This window comes from Bombina bombina, chromosome 7, assembly GCF_027579735.1.
Source record: "Bombina bombina isolate aBomBom1 chromosome 7, aBomBom1.pri, whole genome shotgun sequence".
In the NCBI taxonomy this organism is placed as follows: domain Eukaryota; kingdom Metazoa; phylum Chordata; class Amphibia; order Anura; family Bombinatoridae; genus Bombina; species Bombina bombina.
Genome location: NC_069505.1, coordinates 563583562 through 563595917, shown reverse-complemented (window position 1 = coordinate 563595917; position 12356 = coordinate 563583562).

Sequence of the window (12356 nt, the reverse complement as noted above, 5' to 3'; positions counted from 1 at the left end):
GATAATAGAAGTAAATTAGAAAGTTGTTTAAAAATTGTATTTTCTATCTGAATCATGAAAGAAATGTTTGGGTTTCATGTCCCTTTAAGTCCTGAAATTATTTTATTTCATTAAAAAGAAAAGAAACCCAAAAATTGTCTTCATGATTCATATAGAACATTCAGTTATAAACATCTTTCCAATTTACTTTTTTTTATCAAATTTGTTTTATTCTCTTGATATCCTTGAAATGCAGCAATGCACTATTGAGAGTTAGCTGAACCATAAGGCGAGCCAATGGCAATAAGCATTTATGTGCAACCACCAATCAGCATCTAGCTACCATTAGTGCATTGCTGCTCCTGACAGTATATCTATGTAGCCCCAGGAACATACATGTGTCTTAAGCTCTATATTACAATAATGTTTATAACAATGCTGTATGTATAGTGCTGAGGACAAGTTTATACATTTAACAATAGAAGGATGTTAGATTTTTTTTATCTGTAAGCTATATTTTAATAATAAATTTAAAGGGACGTGAAACCCCTTTTTTCACAATCCTCATGAAACCCTTTTTTTTCCACAATTCAGATACAAAATTAAATTTTAAACAACTTTCCAAATGACTCAGATAATCAATTTTGCTACATTCTCTTGGTATACTTTATTGAAGGAGCAGCAATGTATAACTGGGAGTTAGCTGAACACATCAGTAAGCCAATGATAAGAGGTATATACTCTATGTGCAGCCACCAATCAGCAGCTAGCTCCCAGCACCTCAGCCTTCCCTTGCAGTCGGTTATTTGTAGAGCGCCAACAGATTCCGCAGCGCTATAAACAAAGGGGGAGTACAACAAAACAATTATAGGGTAGAGGGCCCTGCCAAGAGTTGCACTGTTGTAGTCAGCTCTTAAGAAGGTGATCTACAAACAGCTGTACTTTTAGGCTTACAGGCTAAGAGGGTTCAGGGGATTGCAGTGGAGGAGAGGAACTGGTATTGGGAAAGGTTAGCGTAGGTTGTATGCGTCCCTGAACAGTAGAGTCTTTAGGGAGCACTTGAAGCTTTTAAAACTAGAAGAGAGTCTTGTGGAGCGAGGCAGAGAGTTCCACAAGATGGGAGCCAGTCTGGAGAAGTCCTGTAGACGGGAGTGTGATGAGGTGACAAGAGAGGAGGAGAGTAGGAGGTCATGAGCAGAGCGAAGGGGACGGGAGGGAGAGTATCTGGAGACAAGGTCTGAGATGTAGGGGGGAGCAGTGCAGTTGAGGGCTTTGTATGTAATAGTGAGAGTTTTGTGTTTGATCCTAGAGGCAAGAGGAAGCCAGTGAAGGGATTGGCAGAGAGGCGCAGCAGATGAAGAGCGACGTGTAAGGAAGATGAGTCTGGCAGAGGCATTCATTATGGATTGTAAAGGAGCTAGGCGGCAGGTGGGGGAGACCAGAGAGGACAGAGTTGCAGTAATCAAGGCGGGAAAGAATGAGAGAGTGGATTAAAATCTTAGTTGTGTCTTGTGTAAGGAAGTGTCTAATTTTAGAGATGTTTTTAAGGTGGAAGCGGCAGGCTGTAGCCAAGGACTGAATGTGAGGAGTGAAGGAAAGATCTGAGTCAAATGTGACCCCGAGACATCGGGCATGCGGGGTAGGGGTAATGATGGAGTCGTCGACAGTTATAGAGATATTGGGGGTGAAGATTTTGGAAGAAGGGGGGAAAATGAGGAGCTCAGTTTTGGAGAGATTTAGCTTGAGGTAGTGAGAGGACATCCAGGAAGAGATGTGAGAAAGACAGTTAGTGACACGGGTTAGCAAGGAAGGAGATAGTTCTGGTGCAGAGAAGTAGATTTGGGTGTCATCGGCATACAAATGATAATGGAAACCGTGGGACTTAATTAGGGAACCTAGTGATGACGTATAGATTGAGAAGAGAAGGGGACCGAGGACAGAGCCTTGCGGTACTCCGACAGAAAGTGGTGACGGGGCAGAGGAGGCCCCAGAGAAGGCTACACTGAAGGTACGGTTTGACAGGTAGGAAGAGAGCCACGAAAGGGCTGTGTCACAGATGCCGAAGGATTGGAGGGTTTGGAGCAAAAGAGGGTGGTCGACAGTGTCAAAGGCAGCGGACAGATCAAGGAGGATAAGCAGAGAGAAGTGGCCTTTTGATTTAGCTGTAAGTAGGTCGTTGGTGACCTTAACAATAGCTGTCTCTGTGGAGTGATAGGGACGAAATCCAGATTGCAGCGGGTCAAGAAGGGAGTTTAAAGTAAGGAAATGGGATAGGCGTGCATATACTAGTTTTTCGAGAAGCTTTGAAGCAAGAGGGAGGAGGGAAATTGGGCGGTAGTTGGATGGGGAGGTAGGATCAAGGGAAGGTTTTTTGAGGATAGGTGTGACCAGTGCATGTTTCAGTGATGAGGGAAATGTACCAGTGCTGAGGGAGAGGTTGAAAATGTGTGTTAGTATAGGGGTAAGGGTAGCAGAGAGAGAGGGGAGCAGCTGTGAGGGGATAGGGTCAAGGGGACAGGTAGTGAGGTGAGAGCGCAGTATAAGTGCTGAAACTTCGTCCTCAGTGACAGGGGAGAATGAACTAAGTTTCAGGTTATGAGGGTTGTGGTTGAGTGAGAGTATTTGAGGGGGGGAGAGAATGGAATTGTGTTGAGAACTGATTTCATGTCTGATGGAATCAATTTTGTTAGTGAAGTGACTGGCAAAGTCTTGAGCTGACAGAGAAGTTGTATTAGGAAGTGGAGGAGGGCGGAGGAGAGTATTGAAAGTGCAGTCTCAACTAATCCCAGGTAGTCTAGTGTGCAGCACGCCCTGGAAACCTGGAAGTGTCTCAGAAGGGAAGAGGGCTTAAGGGAGCTGGATAAAGGGGTTGGTGTGTAAACCATTTAATCTTAGCTCCCTTAAAGGGACACAACCCAAATTTTGTCTTTTGTGATTCAGATAGAGCATGCAATTTTAAGCAATTTTCTAAGTTACTCCTATTATCAAATGTTCTTTATTCTCTTGGTATCTTTATTTGAAATGCAAGAATGTAAGTTTAGATGCCGGACCATTTTTGGTGAACAACCTAGGTTGTCCTTGCTGATTGATGGATACATTCATCATCCACTAAAAAAGTGCTGTCCAGAGTCTGAACCAAAAAAAAGCTTAGATGCTTTCTTTTTCAAATTAAGATAGCAAGAGAACGAAGAAAAATTGATAATAGGAGTAAATTAGAAAGTTACAGTTGCATGCTCTATCTGAATCACAAAAGAAAAAATTTGGGTTCAGTGTCCCTTTAAGCCCTAGTAAACTCCAAGACCCACTGTTTGAAAGTATAAATAAATGTAAAAAATAAATAAAAAATCACACATATTTTAAAGCACAACATATAAATATCCCTCTAACGGGCCATCAAAAAGGCCTAGAGACCCCCAAGACCCCTTGTTTTAAAGCCCATACGCTCCTCTTAAAAAAAGCCCTTAAATAAGTTGTAATAGTCAGGTGATGACTGTGGCAATAGTGATCACCTGGTGTGAATAAATGTGCATTTATTTGTACAGAGGCTCATGATTAAAGTTACATAGCTATACCCAAAGCCCCTTATTAATTTGTGGTTAACCCCTTATTTTTATTATAATGAGGAAAAAACACACACACACTTTTTTATAACCTTGTTTATTCAAATTTTAATTAAAAAAATGCAGGTTTCTTACACGTCATGATATATACATAAAATAATGATATAAGTTAAATCTTCTGGGTCTCCTGAGGAAAAAGATATATAATATGGGTGTGAAAATGACTCACAAAAGGGCCTAAATGTAAGCATCATCTAAAAACTACAAAATAGCTCAGCATTAGGGGCGGCTCAGCAGTTAGAGGGTTAAAGGATATCAGGAGAATTGTGAGAGAGATTTAGACAAACCCTGGGAACTCCCCTGTTCAGCACAGGAAACTCGCCTGTCCCTCCCACATTATGAAATGATCAGTTTAATTTTATATAGAACAAATACAAAATGCAGTCATATTTAAAAGATACACATAAATATACAAAGTAGAATCCTAATTTGTTAAAGGATTATAAATGTGTAGCAAATTTTTTGCAAACAAAATATATCAAACAATCTTACATGTTTATGAAAACAAAGCTTCCTTTTAATTGAAAATAAATAATTTTGTTTAATGAGGCCCATTTATCAAGTTCCGAATGGAGCTTGAGGGCCCGCTGCTCTATAACCCTGTCCGCCTGTTCTGATGAGGTGGACAGGAATCGCCACGATTCAACCCGATCGAGTACGATCGGGTTGATTGACACCTCACTGCTGGCGGCCCATTGAAAGCTGAATACAGAGAGCGTATTGCTCTCCACATTCAACGAGGTCTTGCGGACCTGATCCGCACTGTCAGATCAGGTCCGCAAGACCTTTGATAAATAGGCCTCAATGTCTGACGTCATTTAAGACAGCCCAAGAAAAATTGATATTTCTTCATCCAAATTAATGTTGTGGGTTATGCATATTATAATTTGCTGTGAGTGCTCTCGAAACGCATGCTCAATACTGGTTGAAAATGATTGCATGCGCACTGAGTGGCTTGAAGACATTACTACCAATGCATGCGCACTTTGAACAATATCTCCAAAGCTGTCTGGGCTCTTGCACACAGCACTTTTAATCACAAAGTACAGTGCTGTGTAAGAAGCTTGTCTCATTTTGATTATCTTATATTTTGTAATAACGAAATTGTGAATTTTGTATATATTTTTTATCAAATATCACATCAATTGTGTACATATGTAATTAGTTTCAATCTAGGATTGCTTGTTAATATATAGAGATTGATTAGGTAGAGACCAATATAATTGCCTAATTGGTTGTAGCTCATCTTCCCGAACTCCCCTTTAGACATCCAGAAACCTGCTCCTTTGTGGCCGCTGTAGGGGAGTAAATGATGTAACAAGCTGCTTATATGCACACGCATCGTCTGCTTCTCCCACACGTGGCTGCTACCTAGGTAGACCCCTCGTGATAGGACTCGTACAACTTACCTTTTTATACAGTGGACATGTGCAGCAGTGAACAAATCATTTCGGACAAATATTTCTGAAAATTAGTTTTCCAAATATTCGTCTGCTGCACTATTCAGTATTCATTTAGTTTAAAATGAATTAAGTACTGAATATATAGTGAACAATTACATTGGTTTTCATTAAACAAATGTAAAGGTTCCTTTGCTATAGGTGAAAAAGACCACCTGTAGCCTTATACTTATACTCAAGTGAGATATAGAGAGCGGTGCTATTAGGGATGGGTGAATGTTTTGCAACATTCGAAAATTTTAACTTATTTTAACACATTCGTTCAATCGTTTTGAATTTCGAATGTTTGCACAACATTCTAACATTCGTTTTATGTAATAGTATTTCTAATGCTTTCTTTAAATGTAATATTCTAATTATGCAATATTCAAATTCGAAACATTTGAAGAGATATTTTTTTATATATTTTGTCTCAATTTATTAAATTCCCTACCACATGAACTATTGAACCTCTGAATAGTATTTGTTAAATCGAATGTTACATTCAAAATTTCCCTAGCGCTAATCCCGACCCTGCATCACAGAACTCCGGGCCCAGCTATAGTAGAAGGTCCTTAAGTATTGGCCCTGAGAGCCGCTTCGCTAAGCCCCCTGTTAGAGCGGCCAGGACTCTGTGAAAAAGAGGATTATGGTTCTCCAGCGCGCTTTGGTAAGTATTTTAGTCTTTTTCACCTGTAGCTGTGAAGCGATTTTCTCGTTTAATGAAAAAAAAAAAATGTTCCACAAATGGTCGGCATTCATTTAGTTTTAAACAAGACGAATCCTGAAAGCACAGGCACCAAATATTTAAAATATGAAGTATCTTGAATATTAGGAATAAAACCGAAAATATAGCTTGTGTGCATGTCTATTTTACAGTACTCTGCCCCTTTAAGTCCACTATTCAAAGGTTTGGTGTTGCAGACTCTCCTTGACCTTTAAACAGTCATCTGAGAGGCTACAATAAAATCCTGGCTTGGTTGATCATTTTGTTTTAGTTTAATCTAGTTCATCATCACGGCTCCCTCGCTTTTTATAAATACAATTACAAAGTTTGGTTTAGCACAGCTTACAATAAGTTTATATACATGGAGTGCTGCCAATGAGACCAAATAGTACACAAAACAGAGGGCATTGGTGCCTATCCACTATTTGTATTTATAAAAAAAGGGAGACTGACCATTTTCCATTGGTTTAAAGGGATAGTCCAGTCAAAATTAAACTTTCATGATTCAGATAGGGAACTTTCGAATTAACTTTTATCATCAAATTTGTTTTGTACTCTTGGTATTCGTAGTTAAAAGCTAAACCTAGGTATATGCTAATTTCTAAGCCCTTGAAGGCCACCTCTTATCTGAATGCATTTGACAGTTTTTCACAGTTAGACACTTTACTCTAGTTCATGTGTGCTATACAGATAAACTGTTCTTACGCCGCCCCATGGAGTAACCCAGGAGTCAGCACTGATTGGCTAAAATGCAAGTCTGTACAAAGCATAGATTGTCTAGGAACTCGGTCGGAACAGCACTAGCACAGCCCACTAGTTATATTTCTCGCAATATGTAACACAAAAATGCAAACGGAAAAATAGAGAGGGTGTGGGAGGCGCCCATGGGCGGTCTGTTCTTTACTTTTGATAATAAATGTGGCCAGAAACAATGTTCCAAAAAAATTGTACCTATTTAAAGTACAAGTTCTTATCAAAGAGATCCAAAATCCCAATCGTTTTTAACAAAAGAATATTTATTCGATACAAAACTAGATATAATTAAAAAACTGTTTTTATAAAATACACGTTTTAGCACTCTCAATACAATTACAAAATTGCTATGGACACCGGTGTATTTTTCTATTGTTTGTGACTGCAATCTGCTTACAGTTAATAATCAATCGCAGCAAATACTAAAACCTAGATAGGAATAACCACTGGTGTGGTCTGAACGATGATAAAATATAAAAGTTGTTATCTAAAGATTTTATATACACTCTGTTCCACTCTGCAAATTCTGACACAATATTTATTACAATAACACACAATGATACAGTTAATGCTCTATAATACGAGCCAGTCCGATTTTGCAAACTGATTTTTGCAAGTTGATTTGCGGCTAATAGAATAAAAGGGTAAGTTCATATAGCTCAAAATAAAGTGGATAGTACAAGTTGATTTGCGGCTAATAGAATAAAAGGGTAAGTTCATATAGCTCAAAATAAAATGGATAGTACCACCCTGCCATTTTCAGAATCCACATGGATGCAGCGTAGGCAAAGCCTGAAGCCTTAAAAAAAAACATGCAACCGCCCGCACAAAATATTGAAAAAACACATAACCGCCCACAAGAAATGAATAAAAAACACGTAACCTCCCATACAAAGTATAGCACAAAAAAACCTAACCTTCCGCACAAAGTATTAACAAACATCTAAACCGACAAACCCCCACATCGCAATAAACCTAATTAACCCATTAACCTCTAAACTGCCAACCCCCAACATCACAATAAACCTAATTAACCTATTAACTCCTAAACCGCCATCCCCTCACAATGCAAATAACTAATTTAATTACTAAGCCCCCTAACACCCCCTAAATTAACCTCAATACTAAGTTACACTTAAATAAAACCTAACATTAAAATTACAAAAAATAATCTAAAATTACAAAAAATAAAAAACTCTAAAATTACAGAAAAAAATAAACAAAATGATAAAAAATAAAAAAAATAAACCTTATCCCTATGAAAATAAAACAGTAATACCCACACACCCCCAAAATAAAAAACTAACACTAAAAAAAAAACTAAAGTACCCATTGCCCCTAAAGGGGCATTTGTATGAACATTGCTCTTAAAAGGGCATTCAGCTCTTTTGCAGACCATTAAATCCCTAATCTTAAAAAACAAAATAAAAAAAAATCCTAACACTAAGCCCCAAATAGGTACTCACCGTTTCTGAAGTCGGCGGAGAAGGTCTTCTTCCAGGCGGCCCCATCATCTTCTATCTTCACCCGGAGCAAAGGCGTATTAGTTTAGGTTTACATTTTTTATTCTGGATAGCTTTGTTAATTTTTTTCTGTAATTTTAAATTTAAATTTAGCTTTGGGGGTTGTTGTTTTTTTTTTCTTAAATAGACTGTCCTCTGGGCAAGCTTATCTCCTAGTGGGTAATAAAGGGATTATCTTACTCTTTAAACAATACAAATTCTGGAGTAGACTGTCCCTTTAAAGCACCCCACTCAAGATCAGGTGTACTCATGACAGTGTAATGGAGTTGTTATATAAAGCCAGGGAGTCTCATTCTATTATAGAGAAAAAGCAGGAATGATTTAGCCCATAAAGGCAACATACCGTATTGTTAGGACAAGTCAGCATTGGAACACCTTGTAAGTTGGGGACTGGCTAAGCAGAATATGCACATATTGTGTGACTATGATCCCAATTTTAATATAAAAGCATAGATGTGTTTTGCAGGTGTTTATTTGCAAGTGGATGTGCATCAATACTACCTTGTTTTGTGTTCCTCTCATTTTATACTTCACTTTTTGTCCACAGACTCACTACACAAGGGATAGGCAAATGTTTTGGCACATTCCATACAAAGAAAGAATATTGGTTTGGCTCATTTTCTCTAAATAAAAGTACGTTTTCTGGGTATTTAACTTTCATTTGTGTCTAAACAAAAAATGAATGTTCACTATGCAATCATATATTTTTTATATATATATATATTTATTTATTATTTCAACAATGTGACCACAACACACTTGACTGCCTTGCAAAGGCGATACATATTTCAGAAAAACAATAACAAGGACAAAGAAACCAAAAAAAAAAAGAAAAAAAATTCAGAAACAAGTATATATCACTTCATGACACATTGTTGAGCTTTTTTTCCTTCTTATTTCTTAACACAATACATACAAAACCCGGCAAAATAGCTCTTTGGAGGATATAAATACTTACCCTTGACAGCAAAGATAAATTAACTTTTGTAGCCTTCCATAATTGGAGATTACAGTATAGTCACTATATACCTTAAATAAAGGGGGGGTGGGGGGGAAGCCCACACCATCCTCATGTTCCCCCCCATGTGTAGCCTGGGCTATTCTTGATAACCTCTTTATCTACTGATTTTAAACCTTTAAGATGCCATTTCAAAATCAGATTCTTACCTAATTCATCCTCTTCCTTCCTCAAACACTTGTACCATTTATTAATAGAATATTTCCATATTCTACAAATTTTAAGGCATGATTCCATCTGTTCCCAGTTTCCACTTCCTTTATAATCTTTCTTCAGTTCAGTCAACCAGTGTCTAAGTTGGAGGTATGCAAAAAAATCTTTCTATGGCAATTTAAATTCTTGTCTTAATTCTTCAAAAGCCTTTATTGTCTCATTTCCATTTATTTTAACCATTGTTTGTGAGACAAATACCAGTCCCTGCTCGTCTCCAACTAAAGAAAATTCAGATCTCACTGTGTCTCTGGGGAAGAGTGGATTTCCTATCATTTCAAGATAGTTATATTTCCTGAAATCTAGACCAATTAGTTTACAGAAGATCTGCGCAAGCTCTTATTATAATATATATCACTTTTAAGTTCTTACATTCCTTTGGTATTGATTTTGTATCTAAATGTAATAATGCTTTTAAGGAGAATGGGCTCACTATTGCCGATTCCAATTCTTTAGATGTAAAATGGTCTTCTCCCAAGAGCCACTCGGCTGCTATCTTAACTAAACAGACAATGTTGTAGTCTTGCAAGGACGGGAGAGAAAACCCCCAGCATTCTTATGTTGACATCATTTATTTATAGAATATCTGACTTTCTTTTTACCCCCAAAAAATTAGTTAGACCTTTATTAAAAAGTTTAATATCTTTCTTTTTAATTAATAATGGTAGGTTTTGTAGTTTTATATAAAAGTTTTGGAAAACCAAACCGTTTTCACCAAGTTTATTTTGCCAGACAAAGACAAAGGGAGCTTTTTCCAGAATTCTAATGAACTATTTAATTTGCAAAAAATAGAGTTGTAGTTTTTCCTCATACCATTTAGCTGGGTTCCTATTTAGCCAAATACCTATATATAATATTTTGTCAACTTCTTTAAATGAGATATTTTGGGCAGAATTTTTTGTTTTTCTCATCCACATCAGTTCAGATTTAGTCATATTAACTTTATATCCTGTGAAAGACCCACATTTGTTAAGATAATCCATAAGGATAGGGATTTTATTTTTTGTATTTCTTAGAAAACCAATAACATTATCTGCATATAATAGAATCTTTGTTTCTACTTAATTACATATAATTCCCTGTATAGCTTGATTTAGTTTTATGGCTAATGGTTCGACTACTAAGTTGAATAATAACGGGGACAGGGGACATCCCTGTCACGTACCTCTACCCAGTCTAATTTCCGGTGTAAGCATCCTGTTTATTGAAATAGTAGAAAGGGGACTATCATAGATAGATTTAATGTAGTTGGTAAAATTTCCCCCCAAAACCCAAAATGATTCAGGGTAGAAAATAGATGGTCCCACTGGACTGCATTGAAAGCTTTTTCAGCATTGATTGTTATCAGAGCCAGGTCGTCCATTCTACCCTTTGTTTTCCCAGTCTCTATCATTCCAATAATAGTCCATATTGCATGTTTTCCTATTATTTAAAGTGGAGGATCTATTCTTCATAAAACCTGTTTGATTTAAATTAATTTGACAGCTGATTAGTAAATTGTGACTCCCTCGCATTAACCTTCTTCTTAATCTGGGTCCTATATCTTATAATTTCTCCTCTTAATACCACCTTTGCTGTTTCCCACAGAATCTATTTTCTCTGGCTATATTCTTTATTGTTCAATAGGAATTAATTCCATGCTATTTTACTTCCAATCAGCGTCCCTGCAAGAGGAACTTTTAATACAATTGGGGAGTGATCTGATATTGTAAAATCTTTCATTTCAGCTAGGGTATCTTCTTTCATAAAAACTCAGCTATTATAAAAACATCAATTCTAGATAATGATAGAAAAATTTTAGACATACAGGTATAGGTCTCTAGTTATCAAGCCGTCAACCGCAAATACGCTGGAATTCCGCAGAGTATTTGTGGCGAGGCTGATTCGCCATAGTTATCAAGCCCTACAGACCGGCAAAAGTAGAATCTAGTGACATAATCTACGATCCGCCGGACTCAGTCCGACACAGATCGATGGTTACGTCACTCCAGATGTTCCAAACGCTAGGTTCGGCACTATCTGACTACTTTTGGAAGTTAACAAAGAACAACCAGGTACGCTCGCCACTATTCCGGCCCTAGCGTACCTGGTGTTCAATCCGCCACCTGGAGGCGGTGGATTCCATAGGAATCAATGGGAGTCTGACAGCAGCGAGAGCTCATGTTCACTGCTGCCCGATATCCCACTGATTTCTATGGGAAGTGTCTGCACCTAACACCCCTAACATGTACCCCGAGTCCTAAACACCCCTAATCTACCACCCCCTACACCGCCGCCACCCCACTTTATACTTATTAACCCCTAATCTGCCCCCCCCTACACCGCTGCCACCTACTTTATACTTATTAACCACTAAACCGTCGCTCCCGGACCCCACCGCAACTATAATAAATGTATTAACCCCTAAACCGCTGCTCCCGGACCCCGCCGCAACTATAATACATTTATTAACCCCTAAACCAACACTCCCGGACCCCGCCGCCACCTACATTATACCTATTAACCCCTAATCTGCTGCCCCCCTATACCGCCGCCACCTACATAAAGTTATTAACCCCTATCCTGCTGATCCCGGACCCCGCCGCAAATAAATTCATTGTTTAACCCCCTAAACCGCCACACCCGGAGCCCTCCGCCACCTACATTACATTTATTAACCCCTATCCTGCCCCCCCCTACACCGCCGCCACCTACAGTACATTGATTAAACCCTAATCTACCCCCCCTACACCGCCGCCACTATATTAAATGAATTAACCCCTAAACCTAAGTCTAACCCTAACCCTAACACCCCCCCTAACTTAAAGGGACACTGTACCCAAAAAATTTCTTTCACGATTCATATAGAGCATGACATTTTAAGCAACTTTCTAATTTACTCCTATTATCAAATTTTCTTCATTCTCTTGGTATCTTTATATGAAATGCAAGAATGTAAGTTTAGATGCCGGCCCATTTTTGGGTGAACAACCTGGGTTGTCCTTGCTGATTGGTGGATAAATTCATCCATCAATAAAAAAGTGCTGTCCATGGTTCTGAAACCAAAAAAAGCTTAGATGCCTTCTTTTTCAAATAATGATAGCAAGA